Source organism: Loxodonta africana, chromosome 20 (genome assembly GCF_030014295.1).
Source record: "Loxodonta africana isolate mLoxAfr1 chromosome 20, mLoxAfr1.hap2, whole genome shotgun sequence".
In the NCBI taxonomy this organism is placed as follows: Eukaryota; Metazoa; Chordata; class Mammalia; order Proboscidea; family Elephantidae; genus Loxodonta; species Loxodonta africana.
Genome location: NC_087361.1, coordinates 66,881,920 through 66,903,445, shown reverse-complemented (window position 1 = coordinate 66,903,445; position 21,526 = coordinate 66,881,920). Strand labels below are relative to the sequence as shown.

At 41.8% G+C, this 21,526-nt stretch overlaps 1 protein-coding gene across 1 annotated transcript in view; it reads left to right on the top strand.

Moving 5' to 3' along the window:
* The first annotated feature begins 4,336 nt into the window (after positions 1-4,336).
* Positions 4,337-21,526, top strand: part of LOC100660771 (C4b-binding protein alpha chain) — a 52,951-nt gene continuing 35,761 nt past the window's right edge. Inside the window, exon 1 of the mRNA XM_023548377.2 lies at positions 4,337-4,819. The gene's annotated coding sequence lies outside the window, so the exon portion shown is untranslated. The remainder of the gene's footprint in view (positions 4,820-21,526) is intronic.

Genomic DNA, 21,526 nt, shown 5'->3' with positions numbered 1-21,526 from the left:
CAAGGTAGAAGATAGGAAAGACACCTCTATTTCTTTGTACAAGGAAAGGAGCATTCGGAGGCTATTGCCTCCAATACTGCTCACAGGCAGCTTGGGGAGATGGGCTTTTGTAGACAGCAGACAAGGAAATGTAAATTCATCATGAATATTCAGTATTGACCTTCACGCAGGTGCTCAGGGCTTGGGAATGACTACATATTTTCTCTGGACAAGGGTTCGATCCCCCAGGATGGAGGAAGAGGTTGATTTTCTTTCATTAGGATGTTAAGTCTCTACCCAGAGGAGGTTTGAGGCCATCTGTGGCCCATTCTGTGATTATCTTGTCAAGGATAATTTCAGAAGAAAGTGCATTTTATTCTGCTCTGTGTAGAAGGATAAGCCAGAGCAGATGTCTCTTAGAAAGGCTGGGCTCTGGGGCTGCCTGCCTCATCACTATGAGTTGGAATCAACTTGACAGCAGTGAGTTTGGTTTGGTTATACCAGCAAGACCTTATGAGCATTTGAAATGTTCAATCTTAGGAAATTTTAAAATAAATTATGGCATATCAGATATAATGTAGCCTTAAAAAAAATTTTTTTTATGGTGATAATTATGAAGAAACAGAAAAATATTAAAGATATAATCTTGAGTGAAAATAGAACACAGAATAGCAAATACTTATAACTGCGTTTATGTAACACACTCTTGTAGAACAAAAATGATTTGCTCAGATGAAAACAGTTGTCTCAGGATGGTGAAATTATATATTTATTTTTTTAAATTTCTTTAATGTTTTCAAATGAATTTTAAATTAAAAAACAGCACTGAAATCCTGAGGAGATTTTATGAAAAGATAGAGATAGGATAACTGGGCATGTTTAGGGAATGGCACATTGCCTGCATTGGCTGGATGAAACATGGTAAGTGGAGGGAGAGAAGGCTGGAAAGATGAGTTAAAGCCAGTTTATGGAGAGTTTTGAATGGTATGTTAAAAGAATTTTGACTTTATTTAGTAGGCAGTGAGTTGACATGGAAGATTTTCAAGCAAGGGAGTGATAAGGACAGCTTATAAAGGAAGGTTTCTCCTATAACTTTTATGTAGTATAGGTTGGAATGTCCCTCGGTGGCGCAAATGGTTTGTCCTCCACTGCTAACCTAAAAGTTGGTGTTCGAACCCACCCAGTGGCTCCTGGAAGAAAGGTATGGTTAACTGCTTCTATAAAGATTATAGCCAAGAAAGCCCTATGGTGCAGTTCTACTCTGTAACATATGGGGTCACCGTGACTCAGAATTGACTCCACGGTAATGAGTTTGGTTTGGTTAGTATAGGTTACAGTTTGGAAAGAATCAAGACAGAGAAACCAATGAAAGGGCTACTGCAGTACTCTACCCAAAAGACTGATTGGATGGCAGTGGAAATAGAAAAGAAGCAGCAGACATTGCAAAATTAAAATCAAAACAACTTGTCAACAGATTGAACACTGGAAGGTGAGAGAGTGGGGTAGTTCAAACATGAGTCTGAAATTCTATTCCTGAGAGGCTGGATTCATGTTGGGGTCAGAAGGTGAAGCTTCCAGGCAGGAAATGATATGAATTTGATGTGCTGAATGTGAGGTACTTGCAAGATGTCCAACGGACAAAATATATATATATATATATATATGTCTTGAGTTTAGGACAGAATCAGAGCTAAAGACATAGTTACGGGAGTAGTCCTCTTGTTGTTGTGTTCTAGGAAGTTGATTCTAACTCATAGTCACCCTATATGACAAAATAGAACTGCCCCATAGTGTTTCCTAGGCTGTAATCTTTATGGGAGCAGATTACCAAAGTCTTTTCTCTCTCAGAGCAGCTGGTGGGTTCGAACAACCAACCTTTCAATTGGCAGCCAAGAGCTTACCAGTAAAGTCCTTGAATCTTCTTATACGGTGTAGTTAGTTCCATGAGAGTAAAAAAAAAAAAAATAAGATAATTAAAGATGGGAAGAGAAAAAATTTAACAAGGAGAATGAATGTGGGATGCATCTCTATCCTTGGAGATGAGAAAGATGAAGAAGAGGTAAAAACAACTAAGAAAGAACTACTAGTAAGATAGGTGAATCAGGAAAGTTTAGGGTAATGAAAGCCAAAGGAGAAAAAAGTTTTAGAAAGCAAATGATCAGCAGTGTCAAATGTGGCAGAGAAATAACAAAAGATGAATTAAAGAAATTTTATATTTGGAGATAAGGTCATGCCTCAGAGAGGTGTGTCAGAAGAGGGGTGGATAAAAGATTGCAGGATAACAAGGGCGAGTGACTCATGAGAAAGTGTATGCAGGAAATATAGTCTATGTTTTTGAAAAGTTTGGCATCTTCAACTCTTCAGACAGGTATTGGACTGGACTATGAGCTAGAAAATGATACTGGTGAAGAGTGAGCTTCTTGAATCAAGTAGATGCATGAGACTATGTGCGCAGCTCCTGTCTGGAGAGGAGGTGAGAGGGCAGAGGGTATCAGAAGCTGGCCGAATGGACATGAAAATAGAGAGTGGAAGGAAGGAGTGTGCTGTCTCATTAGAGGGAGAATAACTAGGAGTACATAGCAAGGTGTACATAAGTTTTTGTATGAGAGACTGATGTGGTTTCTCAACTTTCACTTAAAGCACAATAAAAAAAAGTTTGGCTTGTTACTGAAGGAGAAAAAAGGAACTCCAGGTTTTGGCAAGACTGCGGGAATATTTCAGGATAGGAAACACATTGAAAATGAGGTAGGAAAAGAAGAAAGAAATCTCCTCTGAGTCAGGAGTGAATATGGAAAGAATATTTGAGATGCATAGAAACTAATATAGAATGAGTTTTAGTAAAGTAAGAGGAAAGATCATCTACTGAGATTCAGACAGTTTGGTGACCTGAGAGAAAAGTTTGGAACAGTCACTGTGGAAGGCAAAGAAAAGGATACCAGTAGACTGGAAATTGTATTTTGAAGATTCGACTTTAAAGATGGTATTTCCTCCTGTTTAGCTCTCAAAACAGGAGTGCTTCCATATGCCCGTTGTAGTCAAATCAGTCTCTCACCTTTATGACCTGCCTCAAGTTCTATCTGCCTTTAATAATTTCTAATTCTCATTCAAAGCCCAGTCCAAATCACACATCTTCTGTCAAAACTTCCTTGACTATTTTGACCCTCTGTGGTTCAACTCTGTCCTTTCTAAAGTCTTTATGGGATTTGTAGTGTTTACTACAGAAAAAGTCAAGTAGTTCAGAAGAATTGCTTTTTAATAGCAATCTCCTAAGGATTAATAGCTTAATTGGAAAGTGTCAGGGATTGAAGTCTTTCCTAGATCTATGTGACAATAAATGTGGCCAGCCCTTCATTACGTTTTTCTGAGCGGTATTCATCAGTAGATCAACGTCTGGAGGTCGTTTGTTGCCTGCATATAGTAGCAGTGGTGGCGGCAGTCATAGTTAGTTGCCATCAAGTTGGATCCAACTTATAGTGACTCCATAGACAACAAAAGGAAATATTTCCCAGACATATGCCATCTTCAGAAACCCTAGTGGCATAGTGGTTAAGAGCTAACCAAAAGGTTGGCAGTTTGAGTCCACCAGGCACATCTTGGGAACTCTATGGGGCAGTTTTACTCTGTCCTATAGGGTCGCTATGAGTCGGAATTGGCTCGATGGCAATGGGGGATGCCATCTTCACAATTGTTGGTATGCTGGAGTCCATTTTTGTAACCACTGTGTATTTTAAGTGCCTTCCAACCTAGGAGGCTCATTTTCCAGCCCTATATCAAATGATATTCTGCTGTGACCCATAAGTTTTTCAATGGCTAATTTGTGGAAGTAGATCTTCAGGTCTTTCTTCTGAGTCTGTCTGGAAGCTCCGCTGAAACATGTTCATCATGGGTGACCCTGTTAGTATTTGAAATACCAGTGCCATAGCTTCCACCATGATAGCAACACCCAAGCCACCACAGTAGGGTAAACTGACAGATGAGTGGTGGGTGGTGGCAGTTAAAACAAACAAACAAACAACCCTTTATCAATGAGTCAATGCCGATTCATAGTGAGCCTACAGGGCAGAGTAGAGCTTCCCCATTAGGGTTTCCAAGGAGCAGCTGGTGGATTCAAATTGCCGACCTTTTGGTTAGCAGTTGAGCTCTTAACCACTACAGCACCAAGGCTTCATGGTGATAGTAGTTAATATTTACTGAACTCTAAGTATGTTCCAGGCAGCTCAGCACATAGCAGGAACTCAACAGATGTTTCTTAAATTCCTTGTGTTTTGTACTTTTTTGGGGTAGGATAGAGACCAACATGGGGCAAGATCATCAGTACCTGAGCTCCAGGAAAGTCTTTTGGAATTAGCATCATAGAAAATGGTTCAGTTGTTGAACGCTTCAAGTATCCAAAAGTTCCAGGCTAGCTGGATTACATTTTGTATAATCTTCTTGTGTTTATGAAAAGATAAAAAGAATCCTGGCATCAAATTGAAATTGCCTTTCCATTTAGGGGAAATAGTTGGCATAGGAGAAAATAAACTATTGCAACATGTTATGAAGAATGAGGAAAAGCAAAGAGGAAAGAAGAGATTAGGTAACCACTGCTGTTTTACGTCTGCAGTTAATCATTCACTAGGCCAATGGAGTATCACTGCTTATCCATTTCAATTCGGCCGTCCCTGACCAGCCAACCACAGGGCTGGAATTCCGGTACTTTTTGGTGGGGCAATTTCAGGGTTTTCTGGTAAACTCTGTTCTGGGGAGGGACTAGTATTAGCAATCAAGGCACTTTTCTTCCTTGAGAAGAAACCCAAGGCACCTTGATAGAGTCTTCTATTTCTTCCTCATCAACTTGCAGGTCAGTGGATTACCCCAACACTTGGGGTATCTTTGGGGAAAGGCTGGGGTTTGGCCATTTAAGGAATGCAGGACTCAAAGAATAAGATAGAGACGAAAACTTCAGGGAGTTTTCAGCAGAAATCTTTTCAGGAGTACCTGGTTAAATCGTGGAAAGAATATGGGTGGCGTGACTTGAAAAGTACTTTTTATCCCTTCTGAGCCTCAATTTTTCTTTTTAAATGGGGGAGTAATAATGGGTACTAATAAAATAAACTGAAGCAGAACTGAATACTTCAGTGCTCGGACACATAGAGGGGTTAAGACTGCTAAGTGCTTTTGTTACTGTAGGTGAAAGACCTGTGTTTTGGTTTGTTGATCCTTTACGGTCTCCCCACATAGGGCAGTTGAGGCAGGAAGTAAGTCAGACTTCCCAAAGGAGTTCACTGAGGAACAAGATGCAGCAGAACTGTTCTCAATGTCTACATTCTGCAAAACTGCTGCATTTTTTTTTTTTTTTGGAGATTTTATTAACCCCTTCACATCTCCTCCACCTTTAACAGCAAAGACCTTTAGATTTGGTCATAAGGAGAACATCGGGCAACTCTACCTGGTCTCTGAAGCTGGAAGCCTTGGTCATCTTCACCTCCTTTTTCTCTTCCACTTTCCAAATTTGGCATTGTTGATGACATTTCCTTCTTTAAACTCCCTTTTCCCGTGGTTGGGCGGGACATGGGTTCTTACTCTTTACTCCTCTACTTTGCTGACTCCTATTCTGCCCCTAAATATGGTAGTGCAAGGAAAATGAAAAGTATGGTATCCAGATAAGGCATAGGCAGCAAAGGCTTATATTAAGCTTAGAAATACATCTTTATGTAATATGAGCACAGAAGGAAAGGAGCTGTTAGAGAGATAGAAAGGGATTCTAATAAGGATTGCAGGCAAGTGTGCAGGGAAGTTCCTTCTGAAGTCTGCAAGTGATACAATTGACAGCGAGGTGTGAGGTAGGAGACATTCCACCTGAGGCTGGAGAAAAATGCAATCCTTTCCAAAGATATATGTGTATGAATTTTAGAAAGGGAGTTTAGACAAGAAAAATACGTTAGCCTAAATAAAAAGTAACCTGTGACGAGAAGTTCCAGGGTGGTGCAAATGGTTAACACACTCAGCTGCTAACCAAAAGGTAGGTGGTTGGAGTCTACTCAGAGGTGCATGGAAGAAAGGTCTGGCAATCAATTCCCAGAAAATCATCCATTGAAACCCCTATGGAGCACAGTTCTACTCTGACACTCATGGGGTCACCATGAGTCAGAATTGACTCTACGGCAACCGGTTGGAAAATCTCTAATGGAGGGAAGGATTTTGGAGTTGAGGATTTTCCCAGGGTCTTTCAGATTGTACTGCATTGGCAAGTGCTGACTATGTTTTCACAAGAGACCCACCCCGTTGGCATAGTTCTTGAGTTGGTTTAATTTCTATAGGAATTTAAAAGGTGATAATGCCATTGAAATATGAGGGCGTTTGCTAGTGTAGTCATAGTCTTTCAGTGGGCAGTGACAGAGTTCCAGAGCTTGTAGAGAATAGAATTGTCGTCCGTCTTATTATCTAGTGCTGCTATAACAGAAACACCACAAATGGACAGCTTTTAGAAACAGAAATTCATTCTCTCACAGTTTAAAAAAAAGGAGGCTAAAAAACCCAGAACCCTTTAGGAGGCTAGAAGTCTGAATTTAGGGCACCAGCTCCAGAGTAAGACTTTCTCTGTCTGTTGGCTCTGGGGAAAGGTCCTTGTCATCAATCTTCCCCTGGACTAGGAGCTTCTCGGTGCAGAGACCCCAGGTCCAATGGACAAGCTCTGCTCCTGGCTCTTCTTGCTTGGTGGTAATGAGGCTCCTCTCCTTTTTTCTTGCTTCTGTCTTTTATATCTCAAAAGACATTGACTAAAGATACAACCTAATCCTGTAGTTTGAGTTCTGCCTCATTAACATAACTGCTTCTAATCCTGCCTCATTAACATCATAGAGGTTAGGATTTACAACACATAGAAAAATTACATCATATCACAAAATGAAGGACAATTACACAATACTGGGAATCATGGCCTACCCAAGTTGACACATATTTTAGGAGGGGGCACAATTCAATACTTTGGCCCCCCCAAATTCATGTCCTTGCCACATGTAAAACTCTTTCACTCCGTCATATCATCCCCAAAGCCTTAAATCAACTCCAAGTGCAAATTTCATCTTGGGGCAAAACTCTTCATGTGTAAAATCTAGCATACATGTTATTTTCTTGCAAAGTACAATGGTGAGACAGGTACAAGGTAGACGTTTCCATTACAAATGGGAGAAATTGGAGGGAAAGGAGGCATAACAGGCACCAAGCAAGTCCAAAACCCAGCAGAACACATTACATTAACTCTCAAGATTTGAAAATAACCCCCTGTACTCTGAGACCATTTAGTCAATGGCCCTGTCCTCCAGACTCTGAGTGTTGGCCACACTCTCTGGATTCTGGGTGGATGACCCTCAGCCCTGGGCTTCAGCTTGCCTTCCAGGCCCAATGAGATGGCTACTCTGATCCCCTGGATTTGGGTGGATCCATTTCCCTAATCTGTCTGAGTGGCTATCCTACCCCCTCAGTACCAGCAGGTCCCATTCTTCTGCCCTTTGGGCGTGGCAGCCCCACCCCCTAAGCTTTGGGCAGTGGATTCAGCCCCATCCCCTGGCTGTCCTGAACGGTAGCCCCACACTCCAGAACTAAGCTGGTCAAGATCTGACTCTGAAACTTAAGAGGCCGTGGTTCCACCTTTTGAGATTCCAGAGGTCATGGCCTCACCCTCTGAGACTGAGGCAGCTCTGCTTCCTGTGCTCCTTGTCTATTCAGCTTCTGTCTCCTGGTTCCTTGGCCCCTCAGCCTGAAGTTGCTTAGCTCTCACTCCATGGGTTGGCAAGCCTAGCTCCACTGATAAGTGCCTGGAGGCACCCCATTCCACCAGCAAGCCTCCTGCCTAAAGGCACTCAGCTCTCTCACTCCATGGGTTGGCACCTGTGCAGCCTTGCACTGGTCTCCTGGTTCTGCTGCTGCCATTTCCCTGCTGCTGCCTCTCACCGTCTGTGCCATCTCTAGTGTTATAGCTCTCCTCACTTCATTCCGAACCCTCACCAAAATTGTCTTTAATGTCCATAATTCCAACAGCAGTCTCTTCAAGGCAACCTAGGCTTTTACTATTAGGTACATTAAAGCTCTTCTAGCCTGTACCCATTACTCAATTTCAAAACTGCTTCCACATTGTAGCTATCTGTTATAGCAGCACCCTACTCTTGGCACCAAATGTTATCGTTTAAGAGATGAGGAAACTGAGATCTAAGTAACTGATGTAAATACTTCAAGATTACAGAATTAGACTGTGGTGTTGCTAGGACTCAAACTGTGGTCTCCTCAGCCCTCAAGTCCTAGTCTCTATCCCCATAGTCTGTTGTCTGCTAAGTTTTAAGCAGTTCTGCTGAGGGACCACAAGGAGTAGATATGGTGAACTACAAATGCTACAACTGGCCCATTGAGCTGTCATGTATTTTGACAGGTCATGAGGGAAGTAGAAGGATTGCTGTATTATCTCTCTTCAAAATTTACAAAGCAACTTCACAGACATTATTTTAAGTAGTTATCAGTGAGACAGTATTCTCACTCTGAAGATGAAACCAAATTGAGGTCCATTCATTTCACACTTGTTGGATAACATTTACATGCCAAGGACACCACCAGGTTAGGGATAGAAAGTTGAATAAACACACCTTCCTTGCCTTCAGAACCAGTTTTTGTGAAGTTGACTCTGACTCATGGCGACCTCATGTGTATCAAGGGGAAAACTATGCCTCAGAGGGTCTTCAATGTTTGTGGACTTTTGGAAGTTGATCACCAAGCTTCTGAGGCACCTCTGGGTAAATTTGAACTATTAAAGTTGATTAGTAGCCAAGCAATTAACCATTTGGGTCACCCAAGCCCACAGTTTATTTTAGGAGGCAAAAGTAAATAATTACGATATGATGTGGTGTTACAATCTAGGTATCAGCAAAGTACTAAGGGATCATAGAAGACATGACATTTCTTGATAGAATCAGGCAATTTTTCACCAAGGAGGTGACATTTGATCTGGATAGTGAGCCAAGGGGGAGGTTAGGGGTGTAAGCATTCATGCACAGAGGACATTATATACAAATGCTTACAGGTGTTAAAAGAATCCAGGGTGTGTTTTGGGAAAGGTAAGCATCTCTGTGAGGTTGAAGCACAGTGTTCTAAGTGAGGAGAGGCAGGGAGACAGCTGGGGAAAGTGTATGGAGACCTACAGGAACTGAGGAGCCTGGGGAGTTTTTGAGCTGAGAGACATGGTGTAAATTGATTTTCAGGAATATAATGGCATCAGCATGGAAGCTGGCTTACAAATGTTTGGGGGCTTTTGCAGTAGTCTAGGGTGGAGTGAAGGGGGGATTATGAGAACCTAAACCTGGACTATGGAACTGGGATATAAGAGATAGTGGGAGATTCTAGTGTTGCTGCTAATTGACAGGATGTGGTGATTCTGACTGTGGAAGAGGGTTGGGGAGAGAGGAGATGAGGATGTCTCAAGAATCTAGTCTGGGAGCCTGGGTGGACACTGATGCTATTAGCCAAGACAGAAAGCACAGAGGTAAAGTACTGTTGGAAAGAAGGCAGTGGGTTTAGTTTGGGATATGCTGGATTTGAAGTGCCTAGGAGATATGAATGCACCAGTTGGAATAATGAACTGAATTGAGAATTACGACTCAAATTGTAAAAAAAAAAAAAAATGCTTACGTAAGAAATCTAAAAGAATCAAAAGTTTTCTTTCAGGATTGCAGATAGAAGAATTAATAATCTGTTTTTGAATTTTCAAAGAAATACTACCACAAATACTTCTAGTTTTCAGAAAACGGAGATGTTAATTTAGGTATTATTTCAGGCAAACAAATAACTCAGCAAGATAATCAGTGAACACTGCAGACTTTTGCATGGCTAAAGGTTACTTTCAAGTGGCAGAGCTACAATGTCTAAAGTCCAGAAACTACTGTTTTGTTAGTGTGTTAGGTTGGATTCTCTAGAGAAGCAAAACCAGTGATGCGTACACACACACACACACACACACACACACACACACACGTATATACATAAAGAGAGAGATAGATAAAGATTTATATCAAGGAAATGGCTCACATGGTGGTAGAGGCTGGCAAGTCCAAGTCTGTGGGTCAGGTGGCAGGCTGGAGACTTCTGACTCATGTAGCTGCAGGGGCTGATGATCCCAAGATCAGCAGGTCAGACCGCAGACTACTGGCTTATGGGTTGTAAACCAGCTGTGGAGGCTGACAAATCCAAGATCAGTAGGTAAGACATCAGGCTGCTGAATCAAGTCCTAAGAACTGGAAGTCAGATGATGACAAGGCGAATGCAGGATTCAGGACAGAGCGAAAGCCAGCAAGTTTTGCTAGAAAGTCCATGTATATTGGATGTAGACCACATCCCAAAGGAAACTCCCTTTCAATTGATTAACTGCTCATAGCAGATCTCATTATGGAGGTGATTACATCATATTAGATCTCATCATGGAGGTGTTTACATTGTTACATAGCTGCCAAACTGCATCATAAAGGCCAAACCACTGAGAATCATGGCCCAGACAAGTTGACACACACCTTAACCATCACAGTCCATTCCTTGTCAACTTGGCGTCTGTACACATCTCCTTAAACCATACATAATATCTAAATTAAAAAAAGGTAATTATAAAGTCATATTTGTGCCTAACATGATACAACTAACACGTGTACAACATAAAATGCACTAGCACTGTTTGCATCTTATATTTTATAAGTGAAGAAACCAAAATATTTGATGCACACATACCAAGAAGAACACTCATCGCAATTACAGTCCTCATTTCCGCAATAGGTCACGCGGTTGTAGCTGGTATTTAGAGCTTTTTTTCTCTTCCACCACCCATTCTGAATTCTTTTTCCCTCAGCAAACACTACAGCTGATGATGGTTCTTTGCCTCATGGGGTGACCCAAACCTTTGTTCCTGAAGGGTCTGGCCGTTAATAGTCATGTCCGAATTCTGTTGCTGTAGCTTTCAGTTGGAGCCCTGGTGGCACAGTGGTGAAGAACTTGGCTGCTAACCAAAAGGTCAGCAGTTTGAATCCACCAGCCACTCCTTAGAAACCCTGTGAGGACAGTTCTACCCTATCCTACAGGGTCTTTATGAGTCAGAATCGATTCGGCTACAATGTATTTGGTTTTTGGTTTTTCAGTTTTCCATTGACTTTAATTACACAGCATGGTAGTACTACTAAGAGACGCCCTAAGAGATCTCCTGCATTCCAGGCATATTCTTCTGTAACTTCATTGTGTAATATCAATCCTATTTCCTCTTGGTGTTCAGGATCAATCACATCACCCAATGTGGTAACTCCCTTCTTTGCTGTTGATCCAGAGGTATAAGGAACCCAAAGTGGCCGGCTGGCATTTGTAACTTTCAGTTCAATGGAATCAGTGATGTGTCTTCAAGGTGTGAGCATTCCTCCCTTTAGAACTAAGACCTCTAGACCTGCAGAGCATAGGGTCACAGGGACAGGAAGCAAAAATTTTACAAGTGGGTCACCAGGGGCAATAGTGAATGGCGCCATTTCCATTTCCACCCCTAATTCCTGGATCTATGAATCCTGGCTATGGGAGAAACAGCACCACATATTGTATGCTGGTTTAGAGCATATACAGCCTCCTGGAGAAACTGCCCCAATCCTGCAAGGTATTTCTACCTAGCTGGCACTGTAACCGTGTCTTTAGGAGGCCATTCCTCGTTCTATCAAGCCAGCTGCTTCAGGATGATGGGGGAACATGGTGAGACCAGTGAATTCCATGAGTATGAGCCCATTGCCACAATTCATTCGCTGTGAAATGAGTCCCTTTATCTGAGGCTATGCTGCGTGGGATACCATGATGGTGGATAAGGCATTATGTAAGTCAACGGATTATAGTTTTGGCAGAAGCATTGCGTGGAGGGAAGACAAATCAATATCCAGAGTGTCTATGCCAGTAAGAACATAACAGTGCCATTTTCATGATGGAAGTTGTCCAATGTAATCAACCTGCCATCAGGTTGCTGGCTGATTACCTCGAGAAATGTGCCATATTGGAGACTCAGTGTTGGCCTGCGCTGCTGTCAGACTGGGCAGTCAGCAATGGCTGTAGACAAGTTAACGTTGGTGAGCAGAAGTCCATGTTGCTGAACCCATGCATAACCTACATCCATGCCACCATGGCCACTTTGTTAATGAGCCCATTGGGCCATGACAGAAGCGGTTGAGGAAAGAGGGTGACTGGTTTCCACAGGATTTTTCTCTCCCAAGATCATCCTTTTGTGATCATTCACATGAGACACAAATATCTTCACTTCTTTGACCCTTTCAGGGAGGCCTATCCGCATAGCTCTTCCCCATAAATCCTTGTCTCCAATTTTCAAATCATGTTCCTTCTATGTCCCTGACTATCCATCCAAACCATTGGCCACAGCTGATGAATCGGTATACAATCCCACATCTGACCATTTCTCCTTCCAAGCAAGTGAGCAACCAGGTGCAGTGCTCGAAGTTCTGCCGTTGGGAGGATTTCTTCTTACCACTGTCCTTCAGGAAAGTCCCAGAAAGGGCTGTAGTGATGCTGCTGTCCACTTTTGAGTGGTGCCTGCATATCACACAGAACTATCTGTAAACCAGGCATGAATTTTCTCTTCCTCAGTCAGCTAATCATAAGAAACTTCCTATGAGGCCATAGGTTCAGACTTGGAAATGAAAGGTGATGTAACAGGAGTGGCCCATGGCCACTTCCTTATGCATCTTATTTGTATCTTCAGGTCCTGCTCAAGTCTGATCTAGTATATATGAATTCCATTTAATGATAAAGTGCTGCTGTGCACACCTGGCTTCACGGCTTTGTGAGTCAGAAGCACTTAGTTCATGATGGGTAGCTCAAGCTGCACTGGTGGCCCATGCTTAAGTGTTCAGCTTCCACTAAGGTCCAGTAACAAGCCAATACTCTTTCTCAAAAGGAGAGTGGTTATCTGCAGAGGATGGCAGGGCTTTGATCCTAAATCCTAAGGGTCTGCTCTGTGATTCACCAATAGAGACCTGCCAAAGGCTCCAAACAGTATGTCTATATGTCACTGACACTTCAGTACCATTGGATCAGCCGAATCATATGGCCCAAGTGGCAGAGCTGCTTGCATGACAGCCTGCATCTGTTGCAGAGCCTTATCTTGCTCTGGGCTCCATTCAAAACTAGCAGCTTTTCGAGTCACTTGATAAATAGTCTGAAGTAGCACACTCAAATGAGGAATATGTTGCCTCCAAAATCCAAAGAGGCCCACCAGGTGTCATTCCTCTTTTTTAGTTGTGGGAGAGGCCAGATGCCATAACTTATCCTTCACTTTAGAAGGAATAGGTCAACAGGGTCCACATCACTATACCCCTAGAAATTTTACTGAGGTGGAAGGTGCCTAAATTTTTGTCGGGTTAATTTTCCACCCTATAGCATGCAAATGTTTACCAATAAGTCCATTGTCATTGACACTTCTTCCTTACTACATCCAATCAGTATAATGTCATCAATGTAATGGACCAGTGTGATGTCTTGTGGAAAGGAAAGGTCATTTAGTCCCTGTAGACTAAATTATGACAGAGTGCTGGCATGTTAATATACCTCTGAGGTAGGACAGTGAAAATGTATTGTTGGCCTTGCCAGCTGAAGGCAAACTGCTTCTGGTGTTCCTTGAAACAGCTGTATACCAGTTACCAGGAGATGTATTAATTTGCTCAAGCAATGAAACCACATCTGGAACAGCATTTGCAATTGGAGTCACCACCTGGTTTAGTTTTAATCTGCTGTCATTCTCCAAGACCCATCTGTATTTTGTACAGGCCAATTAGGCGAGTTGAATGGGAATGTGGTGAAATCACCACCTTTGTATCCTTCAGTTCCTTAATGGTGACAGTAATCTCAGCACTCCCTCTAGGAATGTGTTATTGCTTTTGATTTACTATTTTCCTAGGTAAGGGCAGCTCTAATGGCTTCCACTTGGCTTTTCCTACTGTAATAGTCCTTATTCCACTTGTCAGAAATCCAGTGTGAGAGTTTTGCCAGTTTCTGAATATGTCTATTCCACTTACGCATTCTAGAGCTGGGGAAACCACTACAGGATGAGTTCTGGGACCCACTGTGACATGACCCTGAGCTAAGACTCCATTAATAATGACCTCCATATGCCATCAGTCTGACTGGTGGGCCACAGTGACATTTGTGTGTTCTGGAATTAGTGTCAGTTCATAGCCAGTATCCAGTAATCCCTGAAAAGTCTAATGAGCAGTCACTCTCATAAAAGGCCATAAATCCCTTTGGGGAAGGCTGGGAGAAAGATTAGCAGTATAATTTTTTGGCAGTGTAATAGGATCTTTCCTAAAGGAGACTCAGCCTCCCCTTCATTCAAGGGTTTGTGGGTCTACAAACAGGCTCAAGTCTGGGAATTGATTGAGGGACCCTGACTCTCTTCTGGTGATTTGAATTAGACTGCCCTTCGCTTGACCTAGAATTCTTCCACTTGTACAGATCAAGCAAATATTTAGTAGATTTCTCATCTATTTCTTAGGCACGCCATACGAGTCAGGCTATTCTGATTATTGCTTTGATTCTGCTGTCCGTTATGGTAACCATGCCCACCTTGTCTTTGTCATTTGAGTGCCGCCACTTGGCCCCACCACCACGGGGTCCAATCAACCCCACTGTAGTTAGGTGTCTTAATTTGGTTAGAGCAGCTCCCACAGTCGAATCTGACTTACATAAAATCACAGCAGGCTTCGAGGAGGCTAAGGCTCTGTTTACAAATTTGTTCATCACCACTGTGGTGAAAGATGTGTTCTCTGGGCACTCCACGGGTGGGTCTGTGGGTCCAACCTGATAAATCCACTCTAACATGCCAATTCCCCTAAGCCTTTGGATAGCTTCTTCTACAGTATACCAAGGCAGGCCTGGTACTTCAACTTAATTTAGTGCTGGCACTGCATAATTCATGCTTCAGTGACCCAACCAAATAAACTATCAGATCCTTTCCTAAACTCTCGAGTAGAAACACTGAATGATGAATCTGTGCTTAGTGGGCTGATATCAATAAACTCAGACTAATCCTTCTTTATATTCCTTGCACCATTATTCCACACCCTTAATAGCCATTCCCACACATATTCCCCAGGTTTCTGTTTGTACATATTAGAAAAGTCAAACAGTTCTTTTCCAGTGTAGCATATCTCCTCCTGAGTCACCCTTCATACTTGACCTTTTTGGGCTCCCTGAGACTTAAGTCTAATTATAGGTCTAGAAGCAAAAATGAGTGTAAGGATGTGTTTTGAGATCATTCCCCAATGTCTAGTAAGGCATCTGCCTTAGGGGATGCCTCAGGCAATGATTCAGTGTCTTCCCCAGGGGATGACTCAGATGCCACCTCAAGCAATATCTCAGACAAAGGCTTTTCAGACACACTGGGTTAATCTCATTGGGTGGGATTGGAGAGCCTAGAGTAGTTTTGTTTTGTTTTTGGCAGGAGTGATTCAACAAAATATAGGGACTCAGTGTCCCTTGCTTCCTGATTATCTGTCCATATGTCCCCATCCCAATTTTCAAGATCCCATTTTTTCCCAAACAATGCCCTCATTTTAACTTTAGATACCATTCTATGTCGGGAATTCCACTGGTGTTGTAATTCAGCTACTCTTGCGATAAGAGTCTGGGTTTGGTTTTCGGCAACATCAGCACTGTTACTACATGAAATAAGGCTTTCTTTCAGGGCATAAGTGGAAACTCTGAGGTCATTTATCTGGTTCTTGAGCTTTGACTCTGAAGCCCTGAGCTCATCTTTATTTCACCACTAGCAAAAGTAGGTCCAACCAGCTTCCTTACACTTCTCATTCTGACAAAATTGTAGAAAAATATCAAACATGCATTCACCCAGAGCCTCACCTGTCACCAATACCTGATCTATTGGTGGTGATATTTTGCACATATCTATTGTCACCTCATGCCATGGATTAGCAGTGCCCTCTTTACTGCTGAAAGTGGAGTCATCAACTTCTTTAAGACTAACCAGACTTGAGAAGCAATTTAGAAAGCTCATCCTTACAACTTTCTTTCTCTTCAACCACTCTCTAGAACCACTCTTGGTACCAAATGTCTTAGGCTGGATTCTCCTGAGAAGCAAAACCAGTGAAGTGTATATATATATATTAGAGAGAGAGAGAGATTTATATCAAGGAAATGGCTCATGTGGTCATAGAGACTGGCAAGTCCAAGTCTGTGGGTCAAGTGTCAGGCTGGAGACTTCTCCTGACTCATATAGTTGTAGGGGCTGACAAACTCAAGATCAGCAGGTCATATGGTAGGCTGCTGGCTGCTGGCTCACAAACTGTGGGGGCTGACAAATTCAAGATTGCCAAGTAAGACAGCAGTCTGCTAGCTCAAGTCCCAAGAACTGGAGGTAAGATGATGAAGATCTGAATGCAGTACTCAGAGCAGAGGAAATGCCAATGAGGTTTGCCAGAAAGTCCATATATATTGGATATAGGTCACACCCCCAAGGAAATTCCATTTTGACTGAGTGGCTGCTCAAAACGGATCTCATCATGGAGATGATTACATCATTACCTAGCTGCTAAACTACTTCATAACTGTCAAACCACTAAGGATCATGGCCCAGCCAAGTTGACACATAACTTTAACCATCGCTGTTAGAAACAACATTTGTAGTGTCAGTTTTATCTGCTTTTTGCAGCTGCAGAAAAGAGAAAACACTTCCTTCTTCATATTTGGCTTAGATTTCTTTCACTGGCTTTCAGAAAAGTTTACAGTTTTAAGGCGAAATACTGGAATTCCACTAGGTAGCAAGGAGAGAATGAAAGATCTGAATGGCATAAAACTTACATGTGGGAAGGAATAGGGTAGAATAAGATTTAACAATTGAATTTATGGAGCATGCAGAGTTTTGCATCTACATGAGATAACTGGGCCTAGAGGTGTGCAAGTGATTCATGCATGATGGTTAAGGAAGGGTGAATGAAGAAGAAGGCTGAGGTTGGTCCCCATGGGTGCCAGTGCGTCTCTCTGCTCCAAGTGTTGCCCTGGATCTCGCTACCAAGAGCCACAGTGGAGAACAGAACCAAGGGCTTCTGGCCCAGGCCCAGTGGGTTTTCCTATGAACTGGGGCTTATTGATTAAAGTCATCTCGTGATTCAACAATGCCCCTGGGTGGTGCATATGGTTTTGCCTTCAACTACTAACTGAAAGGTTTGGAGGTTCTAACATCCAGCAGCGCCATGGTAGAAAGTCCTGGTGATCTGCTTCTATGATGATTACAGCCAAGAAAACCCTATGGAGCAATTCTACTCTGTAACATGACGGGTTGCTATGAGTCAGAATAGGCTGGACAGCAATAGGTTTGGGTTTGTTTTTAGTGATTCAGCAATCCGTAATTATAATTTTAAATCATTATTACAGTGATGATGTTCTGACTTCTATAAGTTCTGCTCCTGGCAGAGTCACATTCCAACTCCCATTTGATCATTCCTTTCCCCAAAGTTTCTTTTGAATGTTTGCTATGTGCCATTCATGCACCATGACAAGTCTCTCAACAGTTCTGAGAGTCATGTACAATGATTATTATTATTTTATAAAAGAGGAAATTGAGGATTAGACGGGCAGAGTAACTTGCCTGTGGGCACATTGTTCCCAAGTTGGGGAATCAGGATTGAGACCCACACTGTCTAATTCCAGAGCCCTTGCCTGGGGTCCTGGCCACACACCATCCTCCACTGTCCCCAATGCTGTGGCTGTGGCCTCGGTATAAGGCTGAGGTACAGGGAGGGTATAAAGTCCTCACCACAGAGTATGGTATGAGTGTGTGGCTGCCTTTTCTCTATTGTCATAACCTGTGGGGGGGGGGGGGACTAGTTTTTTCGTTTATTCCTTCCCTCCTTTGCTGACTGATTGATGAGATAATGGTTTCAGGTTAAGGATGAGGAAAAGTCTAGAATTAAATCTCTGGGTTCAGGTCCCATTAAAACAGAGATGTGTGTGCCTTGCTTTAAAACAAATTAAAATCGTGACAAAACAAACAATATATGGACACGAAACAGTAATATTTTTCCTTAAGACACATTTTATCTCTAGGTACTTTTGAATTTAAATACAACAAACTTTAATTGATCACTTCAACTGCGTGAGGCACAGTACTGGGTACTATGCTGAGAAAGAATAACAATCCACCCTCTTAATTCAAGGAGCTATGGTCTAGTGGTGAAGACAGACTTTGGATGTTAGTTATGAACAAAGTCAGAATTACTTATAAACATTTAATTGCAATTGGAATACGGACTCTGGCTGGGAGGATAGGAGAGGACATTGGAGATGGGACTGGCAGAATGAATAGGAATTAAAGAGGAAAGGGAGAGAAGGCAGATGATGTGGGCAGAGGTAAGGAGGTAGGAAAGTTTGGAACTTTCAGGGATCCAGGTTGTTCAGGGCAGCCAGAGTACGGGGCGCAGGCCAAACTACAGAAAAGATATTCATCAAAGGCCAGTTGAGTGAATGCCAATTTTTGAAGAATCAGTTCACAGAAATCAATTAGATGAATTTATCCAATGATCAATTTATCAAATCTTAAAACATTGTTTTAAGAAATATTCATTTTAATGTATTCAGTGATTATAAATATATTTTTTGAATATGGCTAGTGCATATATATTTTTAGCAGCATTTTAAATATTTTTGTTCCATTTCTTGAAGGATTTAATCCTCTTATGGCTAACTTCATGAATAAATTCATAACCATATCCTGAGTATGCTCAATGTATATGTTTTTCTTATGACTATGATAAGAATTGCAATAATTCATACAGGGAATTTTCCCTTTATATTATTATTCTTTTAATTTTTTATAGTCAAATTCTCTTCTGTCAAATTACTGGCATTTTTAAATCTCTTTCCTCAGTTTCACTAAATGACAAATCCACTAAACTTAAGTACTTTTACTGACTTACCAAAAGTTAAGAAACTTATTCCTGTAGTTTTTATAGTTGTAACAGTGTTTATTGGGTGGGACAAAGTTTTTAAATTTCACGGATGATTCACTGGGCTAGTTTTCATTATGTGCATTGATGCCTTACCCATAGCTGTTTGCAGCTTCATTAGATTGTTAAGGCAAGAAGAGGAGAGACTAGAAGTAGAGAGGGGCACTAGGGTAAGAGAGAAGGAAATGGAGGAGAAAATGGAAAATGTAAAGGCCCATGATTCTGGTCCTGTCTCCCCACAACCTCTGCTGTTGTTGTTGTTAGGTGCCATTGCGTTGGTTCCGACCCTATGTACACCAGAACGAAACACTTCCTGGTCCTGCGCCATCCTCACAATCATTTTTATACTTAAACCCATTGTCGCAGCTACCGTGTCAATCCATCTTCATTGAGGGTCTTCCTTTTTTTCACTGACTGAAAACCCTAGTGGTATTGTGGTTAAGTGCTACAGCTGCTAGCCAAAAGGCCGGCAGTTTGAATTCACCAGGTGCTCCTTGGAATCTCTGTGGGGCATTTCTACTCTGTCCTATAGGGTTGCTATGAGTGGGATCGACTTGACAGCAACAGTTTTTTTTTTTTTTTTTCCCTACTTTACCAAGCATGATGTCCTTCTCCAGGGAGTGATCCCTCTTGACAACATGTCCAAAGTATGTGAGATGTAGTCTCTCACCATCCTTGCTTCTAAGGAGCATTCTGGTTGTACTTCCTCCAAGACAAATTTGTTGGTTCTTTTCGCAGTCCATGGTATAGTCAATATTCTTCACCAACACCACACTTCAAAGGCATCGATTCTTCTTCGGTCTTCCTTATTCATCTTCTGGCTTTCACATGCTTATGAGGTAATCGAAAACACCATAGCTTTGGTCAGGTGCACTTTAGTCTTCAAGGTGACATCTTTGCTTTTCAACACTTTAAAGAGGTCTTTTGTAGCAGATTTGCCCAATGCAATGCATCTTTTGATTTCTTGACTGCTGTTTCCATGAGTGTTGACTGTGGATCCAAGTAAAATGAAATCCTTGACAACCTCAATCTTTTTTCCTGTTCATCATGATGTTGTTTATTGGTCCAGTTGTGAGGATTCTGGTTCTCTTTATGTTAAGATGCAATCCATACCGAAGCCTATGGTTTTTGATCTTTATCAGTAAGTGCTTCAAGTCCTTTTCACTTTCAGCAAGCAAGATTGTGTCCTCTGCATAACGCAGGTTGTTAACGAGTCTTCCTCTAATCCTGATGTCCCGTTCTTCTTCATGTAGTCAAGCTTCTCTGATTATTTGCTCAGCATACAGATTGAACAGGTATGGTGAAAGGATGCAACCCCGACACACACTTTTCCTGACCTCAAATGATGCAGTATCCCCTTGTTCTGCTCAAACGACTGCCTCTTGGTCTATCTACAGGTTCCTCATAGCACAATGAAGTGTTCTGGAATTCCCATTCTTTGCAATGTTATCCATAATTTGTTATGATCCACACAGTCAAATGCCTTTGCATAGTCAATAAAACATAGGTAAACATCTTTCTGGTATTCTCTGCTTTCAGCCAGGATCCATCTGACATTAGCAATGATATCCCTGATTCCATGTCCTCTTCTGTATCTGGCTTGAATTTCTGGCAGTTCCTTGTCGACATACTGTTGCAGCCACTTTTGAATGATCTTCAGCAAAATTTTACTTGTGTGTGATATTGATATTGTTCTATAATTTCTGCAATCGCTGAGAGCCCCTTTCTTGGGAATAGGCATAAATATAGATGTCTTCCAGTCAATTGGCTGTCTTTCAAATTTCTTGGCATAAATAAGTGAGTACTTTCAGCGCTGTATCCATTTGTTGAAACATGTCAATTGGTATTCTGTCAATTCCTGGAGCTTTGTTTTTTGCCAGTGCTTTCAGTGCAGCTCAGACTTCTTCTTTTAGTACCATTGGTTCCTGCTCATATGGTACCTCCTGAAATGGTGGAATGTTGACCAATCCTGTTTGGTATAGTGACTCTGTGTATTCCTTCCATCTTCTTTTGATGCCTCCTGAGTCATTTAACATTTTCCCTGTGGAATCCTTCACTATTGCAACTCGAGGCTTCAATTTTTCCCTCAGTTCTTCTATCTTGAGAAATGCAGAAAGTGTTCTTCACTTTCGGTTTTCCATCTCCAGGTCCTTGCACATGTCATTATAATACTTTGTCTTCTCCAGCTGCCCTTTGAAATCTTCTGTTCAACTCTTTTATTTCATCATTTCTTCCTTTCACTTTAGCTACTCTGTGTTCAAGAGCAAGTTTCAGAGTCTCTTCTGACATCCATTTTGGTCTTTTCTTTCTTTCCTGTCTTTTCAATGATCTCTTGCTTTTGTCATATATGATGTCTTTGATGTTCCACAACTTATCTCTTCTTCTGTCATTAGTGTTCATCACATCAAATCTATTCTTGAGATGGTCTCTAAAATTTAGGTGGAATATACTCAAGGTCATACTTTGGCTCTCTCCAACATGTTGTAATTTTCTTCCATTTCAACTTGAACTTGTGTATGAACAATTGATGATTGGTTCTGTAGCCAGCC